Source organism: Labrus mixtus, chromosome 19 (assembly GCF_963584025.1).
Source record: "Labrus mixtus chromosome 19, fLabMix1.1, whole genome shotgun sequence".
In the NCBI taxonomy this organism is placed as follows: Eukaryota; Metazoa; Chordata; class Actinopteri; order Labriformes; family Labridae; genus Labrus; species Labrus mixtus.
In genome coordinates this window covers 6,480,867-6,498,158 of record NC_083630.1, presented here as the reverse complement: position 1 = coordinate 6,498,158, position 17,292 = coordinate 6,480,867, and the positions used below count along the sequence as shown (strand labels likewise).

At 37.9% G+C, this 17,292-nt stretch overlaps 1 protein-coding gene and 1 long non-coding RNA gene across 4 annotated transcripts in view; one reads left to right on the top strand and one right to left on the bottom strand.

Moving 5' to 3' along the window:
• Window positions 1-17,292, top strand: part of ctnnd2a (catenin (cadherin-associated protein), delta 2a) — a 239,975-nt gene that overhangs the window by 66,090 nt on the left and 156,593 nt on the right. The window lies entirely within an intron of this gene.
• LOC132994187 (uncharacterized) lies at window positions 178-1,337 on the bottom strand. Its single transcript, XR_009676629.1, has 3 exons — window positions 1,102-1,337; window positions 768-815; window positions 178-536 (listed from the first exon to the last, which is right to left on the bottom strand). It is a non-coding gene; the product is annotated as an uncharacterized LOC132994187 (long non-coding RNA).

The window sequence follows — 17,292 nt, the reverse complement described above, 5'->3', positions numbered from 1 at the left end:
TTAAAAAAAAGTTTATTTAAACATTTTATGAAAAAAAAAAAACTTCAATAAACAACCCCTGGCTTCATTAACCATGTGGAAAATAAGTAAGGGAGACCATCAGGTCCAATTGCTGGGACATAAAGTATAAAAAATAATTTAACAAAGAAATCCCAACAAAAATCAAATAAATTGACTGTTAAAATATGATGGAAAAGCAAATCCAACACAACCCTCCAGCATCTGGCCTTTCAAACACAGGGCAACATCATGGAAAGAAAAATAGCAGCATTGAATATTGACCAGGATCTCTGTGTTTTATCTGAGGATGACTATGGTAGCCTTCTCACTGTTCACTGTCACAAAGCTCCAGACTCTGTCCACCTTCTTCAGTTGTGCAGACGTCGATCAGCTCCTCTGGGTGATGGCAGAGAGGACTCTTTATCTGGGAGAGCTGCTGGTGTAAGGTCATTTCTACCACAGTGGATGAGCAGGGCATCTGGCACAGGTGAAAGAAGGAGGAGGTTCCTTCAAACTATGTGACCCCAGCCTGACCACTGTAACAGGTGTGCAGACAAAGGTTGACATTAGTCATTTTTAGGTTCTGTTGATTGTAAAATGGAAAAGAAAACATCACCTTTCTATTTAACATTTAGCTGGTGTATGACTCAGTGTGATTTTTATTTTAGAAGACTGTAATGTTAACAATAGCTTGTTTTTACAATCCTCTTATGAAACTTCAAAAAAATCACAGGATATATAACTTTTAACAGATGATTTTAACTTACACTTCGCCTCTGTGGAAGATGTCAGACCTGCTGCTTTTATCTCTTTGCCTAAATGAAGACACAAAAAACAATTGATTTACTGTTCACTTAAATATTTTAGAAAAGCAGACATGAATCACATTGCAGACTATCAGTTTCTAACAAAATACAACATATCTTACCACCTATAGCCTACGGTCTGTGGTGCTAACCTAGCTTAAATATAGAACGATTTTGGCAAAAACAGAGGACCCAGCAGCCCACGTATTTTCAATAATGATCAAAATAGCGGGATTTTTTAAAACACAGTGTGTTTAAATATTAGACTTTGAATACGGTGGTTGGTTATACTTACACATTTCTTCATAAGACTCGTAGACCGGCAGAGCGCTTTCGCCGTAGCTGGGCTGCGTAAGTCATCAGGGCAGTACGCTAAATGGGCGGGGCGTGTTACTAGGGCTCCTGCCCCCGGACCCTACTGCGCAGACTCTGGCTCCAAATGACGTCAAAATCGCAAGATGGAAGCGCCCCTAAGCGGCGTATTTTGGCTTCAAGAACATTGAGTGGGAACAGCTACAGTGCGCGCCCACTGATGTATATACAGTATAAATAGTTAATTAAAATCTTAAATCGAGTTTGGAGTGAGCAAATCGTAGATTTTATTTTTAGGCCTTATCCCACATAAAATAACTTTTATGTGTTTTAACTTTATTCTTGTAACAAATAGAAGTCATTTGCAGTTTTTCAACGGTAAGGTCTCCATCTTTAACAAAGCATATATATGCTACCTGTACTACAATGCCTTTTGACTTTTTTAACAACAGCTGACTAATACAGAGTGAATAAAGTACAACATCTTGATATTAATTCACTTTCATTAATTCATTTAAGGACACTTGAGACCAATGTAAAAATAGGGAGATGATCAAGGGTTATATACCCCTATTTTATTGTTTAGGATTCACCCTTCAACAAATGTAAGGTAAGAAGCTAATTTATTTTAAAAACAATGAAATTTGTGGTAAAATTTGTATTTATTTATATATGGTTAACAGAACTGAGTTGGATTCAAAACAGCATGGAGGAAAGAGGACACATGCCACAAGTGGTTGCCATATGTGTCTACTCAAACACATGCAAATACACAGTGATTTACAGACTAATTATTTGTTTTTGCAGAATTAAATTGCATATGTGTGCATGTATTTCCACATCTGTGATTGTTTGTGTGCCTTCAATCTGCATACAGATTTTTTTCCTCACTTTCATTGTCGCTTAATACCCCCATGACTGTTCCCCTCTATTCCTTCTTGTATTACCTTACTCTCCTCCTTTGTTCCTCCCTTTCTCTCCACCTCCCTTCTTTGTCCCTCTCTGTCTCCCTGTTTCTCACTCTCTCTTCCTTCCTTTCCTCTCCCTGTCTTTTTCTTTCAACATGGCTACTGTGTTCTTCCTCTCAGTGACAGCCTCTCTGTTGCCAATTAGTGGTTGAATTGCCCGCTCTCTGTTTGTCTTTAGAGATTACATCTCTGTTTGTGTACACAACCCACAAATGAGACAATCCTCTCAAAGGCTGGAGATCTAGTCAACAAATGTACTTCATAGAAAGGTTTGATTCTGTGTGTAGCTATACCAGTATGTCTGAGACTGTGCTAATGTTTGTGCATTCTTCTGACCAGTTGCTTTGTGTTGTTTGTGTATGTCAGACTTCAATGAGATGTCTCTATAGAGAGGAGGCTTGCCTTTCTATTCAAGTTTGTTTTCATCAGGTGTTGCTGGGCTAACCTTAGTTGCTGTTTTTGCAGTGAAGTCTCACATCAACCTTGATCATAGTGTTTACAGAAAAAGAAATGGGAAAAGGGTGAAGACTGGATGTATCAGTGTTAAAAACAGGATACTCCTCATATTAAGGCTGTCTTTTAAAAAAATCCTACATGTCTTAAGACTTAACACTAACACAATATCCCTCCTCACAGCCAGGTTTAGCAAGGAGTGGTCCAGAGCTGTCACTTTTATTAAATCCTATTCCACCATGAGCTGTCCTGTAAAGTACCTGCAGGGCCCAACTGCCTAGCAATGCATGTAAAGGGCCTCAGTCACATAGTGAAATGTTTATGGCTAGAACATTTAGTGTGTTCATTAAAACCATTTGTGTAAAAAATAATATCACCAAAGGATAATTTTCCTCTGTTACCCACACTATGCATGTCTTATGTTTGATCTAATTGACTAATAAGGTGGTGAGTTCAATTCACTTAAAGTCTGAAAGATTGCCACTGATTTAACCATGATGTGATGCATCGAATCAGCAATGCTGAAACAAGTCACAACCAGCAGATTGTGTTGTAGGCACATTCCTGACACTTCCTGGTTCAGCACCATGGACAGTGATTGCAGGCCAGACTGTTACAAATTATCCATCTGATCTTTACACAAAAGCAGGAAGGGTCATATGGAAGTACGCCAAGTCTTTTTTTTTTTAATCTTTTGTGCAGCTTTAGCTTAAGAGATAAATGTTGATAAATGTTGTAAAATCTTCTGAATTAGTAAACATGATTAATGCACTAATGAACAAAGTTGTTACATGGACTTCATGATGACAGCATGACATGAATGACAAATTAGAAAATACTCAAAATAAATTATAATTGTGTGGATTAGTTGCAAACTAAGTTCACATCAACTTACACTTATTGTCAGCTTCACTTCTGTTTGGCACAAAACCAGGAAAAACACAGGTATGTTAACATGCACAACCTTTACATGCATGTAAATTCCACGTAAATTCCATGTAAATTGTCCTGATGTATAAAATCTCAAAAAGATTCTAATAGCTGCCATATGCAGAATCACGGGGCTCAAATCCTCTGAATTATTTTAAATCTTAACTTGTTTGCTGTTGCATATTGTTTCTGTATCAGCAGAAAAGCAGACATGTGATTGATATAAAATGTGCCTTAACACCTTACTTTGGATTTATTCTGTAATAAAGAATTTTCCCAGACATTAAAGTGTCATCATCAAAATTAGTAATCAGAAAACATTTTACTTGTCTTACACCCATAAACTACTCAAAAACTTGTAATGCCCCAAACATGGCTGTCGACGCCTTTTGCTAAGTTTGTTTAAATGCAACAATAAATCTCTTGAGATATATCATTTGTTTGATTTAGAGATGTGTGAGGGTAGCAGCCGCCAGTAAAGGATTTATGAGAGCCTTCTCGTGTGATGGCAAATGGCAATCTGTTCAGCGGTATGTCCCAGCAGAAAAAATTAACGCCTCTCAAAGCGGTGAATCATCATAGCTTCCAATCCAATGAATCCAAGCAGTTAATCTTATTTTCCATTCAATTTTAGAAGAATTCACTCCAAAATTGTCATGGTAGTAATGATATTTTATTAGTATTGTATTCAAACTGAAATTTGTCATATTCTCTGTAACTTTTACAGTGTAATTCATTCATATATTTTAAAATGCAGTCACTGCAGCTATGTATTCAATATAGCTTATTAATCATATTAAAGAAATTTTAAAAAGTCAACTTTACGGGATGTCAAATTAAGTCTCAGGGTTAAAAGTTTGGTTAAGTGACATGTTTGTTGACATAGAGGAGACCAATTCTCACAATGTTTCTTCCTTTTAAGTTATTACAGCCATCATATTACATGGGATGGGGGAGGGGGAGAGGACAAAAGTGAGGGTTAAACAGAGTATATGTGGAGAATTGGCAACTTTACTGTAACAATGTAAAAAAAACACACACACACACACACACACACACACACACACACACACACACACACACACACACACACAAACACACACACACTCAAATCAGAGTTCCGCCTGCATAAGGCTATATGCATCTGTTTGCATGTGGAATTGTGGCTATGTTGATCCACTTCACATTAAGTGTGGGGGCCACACTTGTGTTTTTGTTGGGATTGTGAATGCTTTATTTTCTCAGTATGACTGAACTCTAAAGAAAGGAGTTGGCAGAGAAGCCTGTTAAGCCCTTTGCATGCCATTGAAAACTGTGCCGAGGGGCCTGTCTGTGATTTTATCACTGTCATGCTTGTCGCTCTGGTTTAGGCTTAGGGACTTACAGACTGTTTATATCAAACATACACAGTCGCACATGCTCAAATGCTTACATGCACCGGCACACACATATCGTGCACATGTTCATACACATCCATGCACAGCCACATTTACACTGTATATCAGAAGAAAAACATGTGCCTTCAGACAAACAGACAGTTAACCCTGACTGAATCCACATCCACACAGACACATGTATAGACTGCACACCTGCAGGTTATCTCAGACATAGAAATACTTGACCTTAAAGCCATTCTTCACTCTTCAGAACCTTACCTGCTCCTCTTTCTCTCATTTCAAAGCCACCAACAACACTGCACCCAATGTTCCAGTAGTTGTACTTGGCCTTGTTCACTTAGTGTGTGCTTCTGCTGTTCATCTCTTCTTCAGGGGACTTAAAAGGACAGTGTATGAGAATATATATCCAATATCTCTGATTTTCATGTGTCATCTTCATGTGCTGATGAATAACTATGTCTCTAACTACAGCTACATCCTGACCTTTGTTGGTGTTTTTCTTTGTCTCAGAAATGTGCTCAACTGCTGTCTTATATTCAAGAGAGGAGTAAATACATAAGACTGATTTGCTGTAGCTGCACTTGTGTCTGTAAGGCTGTCTGTCAGCAGGCATTCATAAACTACTTGTCTTGTCTACTTTAGACTTCTTTCAGAGTTAGACTGAATGCTTTGCTTTTAAAATTTAAGCTGAATTTCAGCTGAATACTGATTTTCTTCTAGCCCTCCCTTTAAACTGTGTTTATGTTTGTGAATGTATGTGTAATCCTTGTGTGAGTGTGTTTGTTGTTGAGCAGACCTGCCTGTGTCTGCACATGTCTGCCCAAGTTTGTGTTAGCACGCAAAGGTTTTCCTGCGCTTGCAAAGCCTAATCTATCAAAACAAGTGTTTGTGATTGCCAGCGGATGGATGACCTTTGGGGCATCTCTGGAGTCCAGTGTCACATCATGTGTTGGAGATAGAGGACAGGAGAGGAAAGAGCTGACAGAGAAACCAGGGAAGACACTTGCAGGGTGAATAAGTGTGTGGGTTTTTTTTAATCCGTTGTTCATGGAAAGGTTTTGCTGAGCATGCTTGCTTTTTTTCAGGATCACCCTACTTTGTATTCATGCACTCACTCGCTGCCTCACCTGGCAGCTGCCCAGAATAGCGACAGTCTTCTGCTATAATTTATATTACTGAGCTGCTACATTGGAGCCAATAGAAAAAGTGCCATGCTCAAGGGCAGTTTGCCAGTAGGTGTTGAAATAAGGCACACTGTTTACACATTCACTAAGCTTGCCCAGAATTTCGCAGCTGGTCTAAGAAATTCAAAGGGCAGCCTTGTGGTCTTCAGCCATTTCTAAAGTCTTTAGACCACCATCACTCATTAGATTATTGAATATACTGTGTCTCTTGAATATTCTTTTCACGCTGGAACTCACTTTAAGCATGTCTTTTCTCATATTCCTTTGTAATTACATATTTGCAGCAACTAATTAAGCTACTTTGCTTACTCAGAATTTTCTAAAAGAGCATACGCTACAACAAAACACTCAGAAAAGATGGACAAGAAATGAACAAGTATTTCTCTGTGCTTATCTAAAATGCATGCCAAAATGTGCAGAACATGAGCTCAACAAGATGTCAATTGAAGCCAGATGTTGTGTCTGTCTGCCAGTTTGCACAGCACTGCAGATTCATCTGTGAATTTGGAAACCACTTAACCATCAGTACATTGCTACATTGCCAAACAGATGATGCTGCCAACTGAGCAACCCCAAGTTTAGATACTTGCAGACACCTGCTTAGTGAATGTGCTGTGGGGTATGTGTGAGCATTCAGCCCCCCCACACCACACCACACCACACCACACTACACTACACTGCACCACACACACAGGCCCATAGAGCTGCATTGGCATTTAGACTGTGACATTTTCCAAGTGACATTTTGTCTGTGGCCAAACCCAGACTCACTGAGTGTGAACCCAATCAGGCTGTCTTCTCCACCGTCATGGAGCCAAGAGCCAACACAAACACATGCGTGTGACCTTGCCCTCAAATGCATGTGAACACACACATACACACACACACACACACACACACACACACACACACACACACACACACACACACACACACACACACACACATACACAGGAGTTTATTTAAATTATTTTGTCAGATTAGATTATTTACAAATTATCTTAATCAGTCAGGATTTTTTTCTGGAAAATCAAAAAAATCAAAAAAATTCTACTTGCTATTTATTTTATTATCTACCTGACTTAAAGAGATGTCTCCTGAATCAAAAGCAGAGTGACCTGCTCTAATTAGACTGAATAAATGGACATGACCTTACTTTAGGAATAAAGATTCTAATTTAAATGTCTATGTTTTTACAGCTGCAAACCTCATTAAATCACTATGACCTATTAGCTTCAGAGATGGCTGAAGTTTAGACAATTAAAAATCAATGGAAAGGGATCTCCTCATGAGTGAATTGATAATAATAAAAAAAAAGAATAAAAGAGGAGAGCGGCCTGGGATCAATATTAGCTACTAAATCACTTACTGAATGATACTTTATTACCTGTAGAATTCCACAGTGGCACTACATGTAGGTAAGGAGATAAAGTAGTGTTTAAATAGTACTATTCAAAGTTTGATTTTAATATTCAGGGAGATAAAGTCCTTTCCCAACCTAAGCCTTGTGAAAGTTTTAGAAGAAAATCCTATCCAACAAAGAAGACCCACAATATATAATCAATGCAGCTTTCACATCTACTGTTTAGTTTTTAATCAAAACATAGAAATACCTCAGTGTTACCAAGAGAATCATTTAGTGTTGGGATTAAGACAGAAGGTTTGAAGTCCAGACTTTTTTCTTGCTTTGACCTTAGAAAGATGTACAACAAAATGTATTTATTTCCTTTTCTATTAAGATCCATTTTCAGTTAATCATGCTGTCAGATGATGATGGTGAGTCTAACAAAAAAAAGTATGTGTGCCTCTCTTGCTGGTGACATTTATCTGGTCTATAAATAAATATTGTCTTAATAATAACCACAAAACTAAAAATAAAATGTTTCTTCTTTTTTTATCATTCAAACTATTAATTAATGAATTAATCACTCAAACTATACACTACTATGGATTAATATATATATAAATCCTTACACCTGTGAAGAGGCAAGGAGTCAATGCAATAGAAATTATTATACTGATGGCACCCAGTCTGTAAAGATTAAAGAACAGTCTTATGTAAATATCAGGACTAAACTTGAATATTAGTTTTAGGAAAGTTAGATGTAGCATTGATCTAAACATGATGTTGCTGCTGTTCCATCAATGAGCAGAATTGTAGTCAGGGACAAGTCAGTATTATCCAATTGGCTTTTAAACAGAGAGAAAAAGAAAGTGGAAGAAGTGATTGCTTTGGGTACCGTGTATTGAATAGCCTTACTTCTACAATAAAGACTAGTTAAACAAGTCATCACTCGCATCGCATTCATGGACTAAGAGTCTATCTGTTAATTATATGTCTTAACTTGTCACTTGTTCAGACCAGACTGATATCCCAGTGGTGTATTTGCAATCCAAAACCCTATTTTTATTCCGCTCAGGGTTTCATATTTGCACACAACCCAAATTCACAAACACATACACCTGTGTACATAAAAACAATGAAAAAGGAAGAGAGAGTGAGACAGAATGAGAGAGAGAGCGGGTGAAATTAGAGACTAAGAGCGAGATGATTTCATTTCGCCCAGTGAGCCCTTAAATAATTTAACGAGGGAGAGATCTGTCAGAGTATAGCTGTGTTTGTGTGATGAATATTTATAATGCATATAAAACTCTTATGGCCCAGCTGTTGGCAGTCGTACGTCTCAGGTCTGTGCAGGTTTTTAAAGGAGCACAAGAATCCAAAATCCAAACACATACAGCTGCTCCTCATGTACATCACCAGTGGTTCACCAGTAACATTACCAGCGTTTTGGTTTATTCTTTTAAAATTTAGCAAATAAATCGTCTGTGTTTTTCATCTTGGTATAAACCATTAGCCTCATGAATAGCTTATTTCCTCCTGTTTAGCAATGTGGCTCTTTGAAGCTGTTTTCTGGAATTAATAGTTGCCTGGACTGGAGATATTTTAATCCTTGTCTCATATTTATCAAACAACTCTGAATCACTCTTAGAACTCCCACTGAAAGTTTGAGTTCAACTAAGGATTCTCCAAACTCAGAGCCGAACATGCAAGGTGGTAAGGAAGTTTTCTACAAACACTTTGAGCGCAGTTTCAAAGTTCTCCAATCTGCAGACATTTTTTCAATAGTTTGGTGCATGAATAAAACAAATGGCAAAATATACCTTCAATCATAGGAACATAAAATAAGATATGCATGGATATCAAGATGCTGAAACTAATTATGTTTGCCAAAACTTCCCGACAGCAGGCTTCTTAGTAAAACACACTGTCAGTATAATGAGTCACAAAATTCAGATGGCAATAATTGGCTCCAAAGCTGTCGACACCAGACAGAATATAAATGAGCAACAGTTATGAAAGAGGGAGACTCATCTATCTCATACTGTGACAAGGGACTTTTTTTTTTTTGCAAAGCTTTATGTGCAGTTCATTAACTAGAGTTTTCTTAACCAAACCTTTTAGTTCAACAGGAAAAATCTTTCCCAAAACAGAAATGACGGAGAGATTTCATGATTTCAACAAAGTCATTACTTTGTGTACTAGATTGTCTCCTCAAATAACAGAAGCCAGAGAGCATCTCTTACCTCACACTGTATGGACGACAAAACCTCATTCAGTCTTGCTGAACATTCATTCATTTTTTAAAAAGACACTATGCTACTAGGGCTGTGCTCAAAAACTCGATTCGGCAATATATCGTCATGTGCTCCTTGCAGATACATGTATCGATGCAGATGTTATAGAATCAGTACGGCTGCAAAGCTTTACTGACAGTTTTAAAAGACAGTTGACCTATAGTACAGTTCACGATAACACCATAGCTCTGGGATTCACATGTTTCAAAGTTTTTCTAGAACCTCTGAGGACGTGAAGTGAAGTGTTTAAGTTGTAGGATCCGTATGCCTCTGCTGTTATTCTCAATAATAAGGAACAGCTGTTGTAGTGAATTCTATGTAGGACATGGTCATTATCCAAAATCAATTATATGTATTGTGTCGTGATACGTATCGTGTTGTGGGGTTGTGGGAAACACCCAGCCCTATTTGCTATTGTTACCAAAAAACTCAGATGAAAAGATTACAACAACAAAAGAATTATTTATTTTTGGAGTTTATTTTCTCTCAATGTCAATGATGTCCGCTGTATTTACAGAATCATTGTGTCCTCACAAACAAACTTACAGTCACAGTCAGATGACTAGCTCCTTTACTGATATTAATTAAAGTTGGTATTATTTGGTGTATGGTGTTTTATAAGAATTTTAACTTAAATGTGAGATTTAAGAACTGTGCAGTGTTATGAAGGATGCTCTCCGGAGTGAACTGATAACTGACCTATTTTGCAGTTTCAAGATTTTCGGGACTTAGACTGTTTTTTAAACATGCTGTCAAATCATTACGTGTGTTTAAATATTAAGTGAAAATAGATGTTCAGTTTTTACTCTGCGCATGAACCACACTTTATTACTGACTAGTTTAACTGTCAGTTGTCAGTTTCAACAACTTGTTTGTTTACTTTGAGTTCATGGGAAATATGACTGAAATTCATCTTTAATCTCTTTTATTTGAAGAATTCCCTTCTCTAGCATTGATTAAACATACCAGGGTCAAAGAGCAGTCATTAGAGCATCCTTACAGCAGTTTCTGATGGTTGTTTGTTTGCTTCTAGAAATTAAATGATCAAGCAGAATTTTATCTGGAAATGCAATTATGTATTTGAACAATTGTGTCTTTGTCGGTTTTGTGGATATTTTACAGGAAGAACAGGCAGGGAAGGTGATGAAATATGTGCAAAAAAAGCTGCAGTTCCTCATGTGTATGCTTCAGACTGGCCCCAAAAGCCTAGGAATCTCCATCAGGGCCCGTATTAAAATGCCCACATTTAAAGCAGAATTGAACATGTTTACAGCCTGGTATAAAATATGTGTTTGGTCTCTATTATTATTAATGGGGGAAAAACTCTACAGGGGGAAATCCTTTTCTAATAACCCATCTGTTTTGATCATATATTGAGCCAAAGGGTGCATAAATAGAGGTGTGGTCAATTTGGCTGACAGGTTGGTGCTTTTAACATTTCCCAGGAGGCTCAAGGCCCACCTCAGCTCCACTTCTTTGATGTTACTAGATTAACCAGCAGCCACCATTGTTGGACTTTTTCAAAAACCAATGCTGCCAATAGTAGTTGGCAAGATCAGGTATGGGGTGTCTGGGGGTATACCTCAGAATTAAAAAAAAAAATATTTCCCTTCATTCTGATCAATTAATGCACTGATTTATACAATTATTATGATTGTGTTCTCTTTTATGTCTTTTTTCAATCTATTTTGGTATAATTCAGGCACATTTTAATATCAGTAAAACATTCATCTTTAACTGTTTCAAACTCTTAGCATCTTTACATATTTGGTTAACGGACAGATTGTATTATTAATGTTATTTTATCTTCTTACCTGCTTAAGGAAAAACCTCATCCTAGTTACTTTGCAAAGAAAGTATCTTAAGTTTTACGCTTTTTAGTTTGTTCTCACAACAATGGAAGAACAAGAACAAAAGCTCACATGCCCCTGGCAGGTAACCGTAAACCTGAGTGTTCAGACTAAGAGAAAGGGTACTCGCATTGTTTGAGAGAAAAAAAGTCTTAACATGATCAGGCCATTCTGTTCATCTGTTTTCCTTTCCTCTCTTCCTCTTTTCTTTTTGCTTGTTCTCTCTCTCTTACGCACACATGGACGTGCAGACGGAGAGGATCAGGTGTCTCTCCCTCGGCCATCATCTCATGTGACTTTCATCAACAGAGGGTCCTCAGTCTCCTCTGTCTTTTTCTCTTTTGCTATCTTTCTCTACAAATCTCTTTCTTTCTCTACTAATCTTTCTCAACCACCCGTCAGACTGCCTCCTCTCCCCTGACTCATAGACAGTTGATATTTCACTCTCATTGAAGTAACAGACAACATAAACAGAGGGGGAGGGAGAGGGGCAGAAATTATCCCAGCTCAATTTGAACAATACATAAGCCACATTACCCACACTTTTATGTTAAATAAGGGGGGGAGTTTGCTACAGTGTGTGTGTTGGGGGGGGGGGGGGGGGGGGGGGGGGGGGGGGGGGGGTTATTGGGAGTGAGGGAGGAGAGGAGAGTGACCTTTTTTTATCAGCTCCCATTCACTCTCCCCTTTTCTACTCCTTCATTCCACTCATCTCACCATGGGTTTTTTCATTTCTCTTTCCTAATTGAGGAAGGGAAAAGGAAGAATGAAAGACTGAGAGAGAGAGAGAGATAGTTACTTCTCAACTAGAAGGTCATAGCTCTATTTGATAGCCTTTTGTCTCCCATCCAAAAACAGCACCATTAATAGCTGCCCATAGGCCACTCTATAATGATTGGGCTTATCTCCAGACACACACAGACGATCACGCACAGAAAGCACACAGTGTCTTTATGGTGGCAAGTGGGAAAAATGTGGTTTTAAAAGAAAAAGAGCTGCACTGTTGCTATTAGGAAACTAAAAAATAAAACGAGGCCATAGCTGCTTTTTATCCAATTTAAACCTCTTGAAACATGGGCCACTGCTTATATTATCCTGTATTCTGTCTCAGTATGCAAGTGCCCCATGGTAATTGCCTGTGTACTGTTAAAATGTCCCTGTGTTTTACTCAGTGAAAACTTTTCTAAACCTATCTAAATGTTATCCAGGGAGAAAATATTATATTGATCATAATGGGAAGTTGATTTTCCATACAGTATATACCAATACATTTTGTTTATAAAGCAACTGTCAGGTACTCAAAGACGAGTGAGACTGTGCGTTAGTCAAAAGAAAAAAAAAAAGATGTGGGAACAAACCAACAATCATGGAAACATTACACTGAGGTCATATAAATTACTACATGTAAACAAAATATAGAAACAAAGTACAATCACACATTTAAAGCTAGTTACGTATGAAAAGCTTTAATACAAGCACTGGATCCCTGCAGAAAATCTGCACACTTTGTCATATTGTGAATTATTTTAGTGCTCTCCACTATTAGGAGATAAGAGGCAGGAAAGCAATATGTCAAATTGGAAAAATCAACACCAGGTAGAGATCCATTATTCAGCCTCAAAATGGCACATTTAAAAAAAATAAAACTGATTCAAGCTATTTTAGAGCTACCAGACTTTATTTAGTTTCTTATTATTGTGTTAGTGTTACTGCATGGATCTTGATTACTATAGGGGAATTTCCCTTTCTCTTACCCTCCTCCACAGGGAGGTCAAATATCACCCACATGTTTTTTTTCTGGGTTTAGTCCTTTCCTCAAGGCCTCAAAAACAGAAGGACTGAAGGATTTAAGTGAGAATATTCACATGTGTCTACACAGGTGCTAGGGGTTATCTTACATTACAGAGGTATGCATGCACAACACGTTTCCGTGTAATGCAAATGATGAAGTGAACAAGAAAGCCGAGGAAACTGGTCACTTCCCTTCAGATTTTGTTAGATTGGTGTTTTGTTTTGTTTTCCACTCTGTTGATATTGTTTATGCACCAAGGAAGCATTTTTTTACATAGTCAGACTAAACCATTAGGCAATAGCCACAGTCAACAATAGTGCCAGAATGCTCACCTTTCAGTTACCAGATAAAGAAGTGTGTGTAGCATTTGATGATGAGGCTATAAATAAAAGAAAGATGCAAATGCTCACTATGGTGTAATCCACTATATGTAGTTTATTTGTATCTTGTGAATCAATATCAGCGTCAACACTTCATACTCTTTATTAATTGACTTACTCTAAAAGCACTTGTGGCTGTTTCCCAGCCCCCACATTTAGCTGTTTGTCTGCTGAGCCAAATACATCCACACACACCTGGTATCATTGTAGGTATGTTTCAGGGCAGGGTCTGGGTGTGGGAGGAGTCAAGACCTTATTTAAAATGCTGGGGGATGGATGGGGTTTTTCTGTTGCCATAGAGACCTTTGTTGCAGACTACAGGTGCTGCTTTATCTGTCCTATTCATTCCTGGGAGGGAGGGAGTAACATTCACAAACAACACATGCACAGCGTACAGGAATCCTACACCTTAGTGCATTTTGAAAGCAACACAGAGGAAGGAGTTACCAATAGAAACTACCAACTCATCACTTTTGGAGCTATTAAACTGTGGTCAGTGCATGCATTATACTACTGCATACAACACAAATGATTGGTGTTTTAAAACTTACAAAATTAGCCGATCAGCATGGCTTTCATAAAATCAGCTTGCAGGATGATTCAAATTGTTGGTATGTCAATCGAATCCTTTGTTTTAATATGAATTGATTCAAATTGAATTAGTGCTCCTAGCTGTACAATGATCTGAAATCAGTACTGTATCCTTCCTACAAGTCTGTAAAGATGATGTCCAAGTTGTAAGGCTTTGAGCGGTTTGAATGTTTTCATTATTACAACGCAACTTTTTTAGTCTTACAGCTCTAACTGGCTGCCACGCTTATTTACTTGTGAATGCTTTTAGTTAAATTCTACTTACATTTACTTTATGTAAACCACACTGTGCTTATGTCAAGCTGAATTTGCTTGGTTTTGTAAATGTATACTTTTAGAAATCAGTAAGTATTCACTCTAATGTTATTAAGAACGTCGATAGTATCTTACTGGTGTTTGTCGTGGCGTATTTCCAACTGAACAGGGATAGAACCAATTACAAGACAGAAGGCGAGACATCGTTAGTTTCGACAAAGCTTTTTAATTGATTGAAAAATGAGTAAATGCCCCTGAGTGCAGGGTGAGTCATCAGATAATTTATATGTTGTACAGGAAGATAAAATAATTGTTTTGATGTAAAAAAAAAAAAAAAAAAAAAAGCTAAAGACCCAGCTCTTTCATGAATACCTACTAACTTAATGATGATGGTTTCGATATCATTGATGATGATGATGATGATGGTTGTGACAAATGTTTTTGTTTGATAACGATGACTTATAAGATGGTTTCTATACTGATTAGAGCTCTCAAGAACTGCCCTCAATGTTGTGCTTTGCCTCTGGTCACTTCCTGTCAGCACCTGTGTGTCCAATCAGACTCAAAGCTGATCATTTGCTCTTACTGACATTGTTCCCTTTTTTCTAGATCCTTGCTTGTGTTGTACTTACTCTCTGATGTACGTCGCTTTGGATAAAAGCGTCTGCTAAGTGAATTGTAGAATTGTAGAAAAAAACCCAGAGATAATGCTTCTTTGAAATGAATTTGGCAGATAATGGCAGATAAATGAACATTTACCAAAGGAACGCTGGATTAAAACCAGGAACATGTATTTTTAATATCATGGGGACTCTAAACTGGGAGCATTTGCTGTGGTTAATATTGGATGTCAAACCAGCATTGAGGAGTTTTTGAATATTTATGAAACTGGTTTAATTTATTACTCATGCCGGTGCTAGCTCAAGCTAACGTCCTGTTACTGAGCTAGTGGAGGTGCGAGCTACTGTTAGCATAATTGTTTGAGATGTTACATGTTGAATTTTCTAAACAAAATAACTTACAGTAGAGCCAAATCCATTGCTTCTTGGTAGTGTAGTCTACATTACAACGAGCGTCCCCCCAACATCTGTATTGAAAATATAATAATAATAAAAGGATAATAATTGAGCACAGATTGAAATAGTTTTTCAATTGCTCCAATCATGATCAAGGTCCCTATGAAGCGAGATGTACTGGTTTTATACACAGGGGCCGCAAATATTAGCACAGAATTATAGTTGATCATTGCCGCTTTTAGCTTTTCATGTTTTCTTTTTTCTAAAGCTCTCTTGAGGATCTTTCACCATCAATGATTATGGATAAATCCCCAAACTGCTGCACAGAGCACCTACACTCCTCAGAAAACATCCTCTGCTACTACATTAGTTATGATGGCTTCAAATGTGAACTTTATCGTCTTTAGCTTTGGCATCTCAATATGAACAGTTTCATGTAATTGGCCACTCGTGTTAAAAATACTTGTACTATCCCTTGGTGAATTCATTAATGTACATTTTAAAGACTTTGCCATTAGCAATCCATCATCATAGACATCTTGTGATGTTAAATGTACAACAAAACAGGTACAGTAATTAGGCAAAGTCAATTTAATGAATAAAACGTCTGGCAAAGACGTGGCAGAATTTTCTAAATTTGATCCCAATTTAGAACGTGCTTAACAGGTTTCCCTTCTGTTTTTTACATCAAGCATTAGGGTACATTACATTTGAGGCATTACCTATCATCAATTAGCATAATGCCACTAGGTGCAGGGATTTCCATTTTAACACCTTGAGGATTTAAGACGGTTGCAGCTATGGCAAACAAGGTGACAAAGCATTCTGCTGTGGGAGCAGAGTAGGGCTTTGAAGCGAGTCAGCTTACTATAAAACAAAGCTATAATTTAGAATTACGGGTCCAGAGGGTTTAATAGACCCTGCACAAATTCCCAGCAGCACCTCACTTTGCAAATCATAGGGGCGACTGAACCTGCTACTTTGTTGTTCACATGCGCAAGAATTATTTTATTTATTTAAGATAGAGTAAGATAAAAAAAGGCAGTTGCTGACAGGAGGTAGAGTAAAGAATGGAGACAACAAGTGATGTTAAGTGAATGGAAGGTAATCAGATGAATAAAGTTGGATTGTACCTGGCTGGTGGGTTATAGCACAAGTTTTTCTAAAATAACTTTCAGCTTCTGAATTTATGTACTGCTGCATTTCCATATCCCACACAGTATGTGGTGAGGCTTCAGATAAAGGAATTTCCTGCTGTGGGATCAATGAACTACTACTACAAATCCTACATATGTATGAGTTGGCTGCTTGCGTTTGGCCCCTGAGTGAATATGTGTGTTTGTGGGTGTGTGAGTGAGGGAGAAAGGAAGATGGAGGAAGCAAGAACATAAATGTATGTACAAGAGGAAGACAGGGAGGGGGATACAGAAAGAGTGTGCATATTTATGAGTGAGTGGTTGCTGTAAAAAAAGCTGATGGAGTGAGAGAGAAATGAAATGCATTGTGCTCTGTGGTGTTGGGGAGGTGAGGGGATTGAGGTTGGAGACTCGAGATAGCGACTGGGGATCAACTCATTCAGAGCTTCAAATGGCTTTGAGAAAACCAATCAAACCAGCATACACTCTGAGGCTCATTCACTCTCTCTCTCTCTGGGTTCCACCCATGCACATGTGCTCGGCCCTACATACACAATCTCTTAGGTGTGGCGGAGTTCACAGC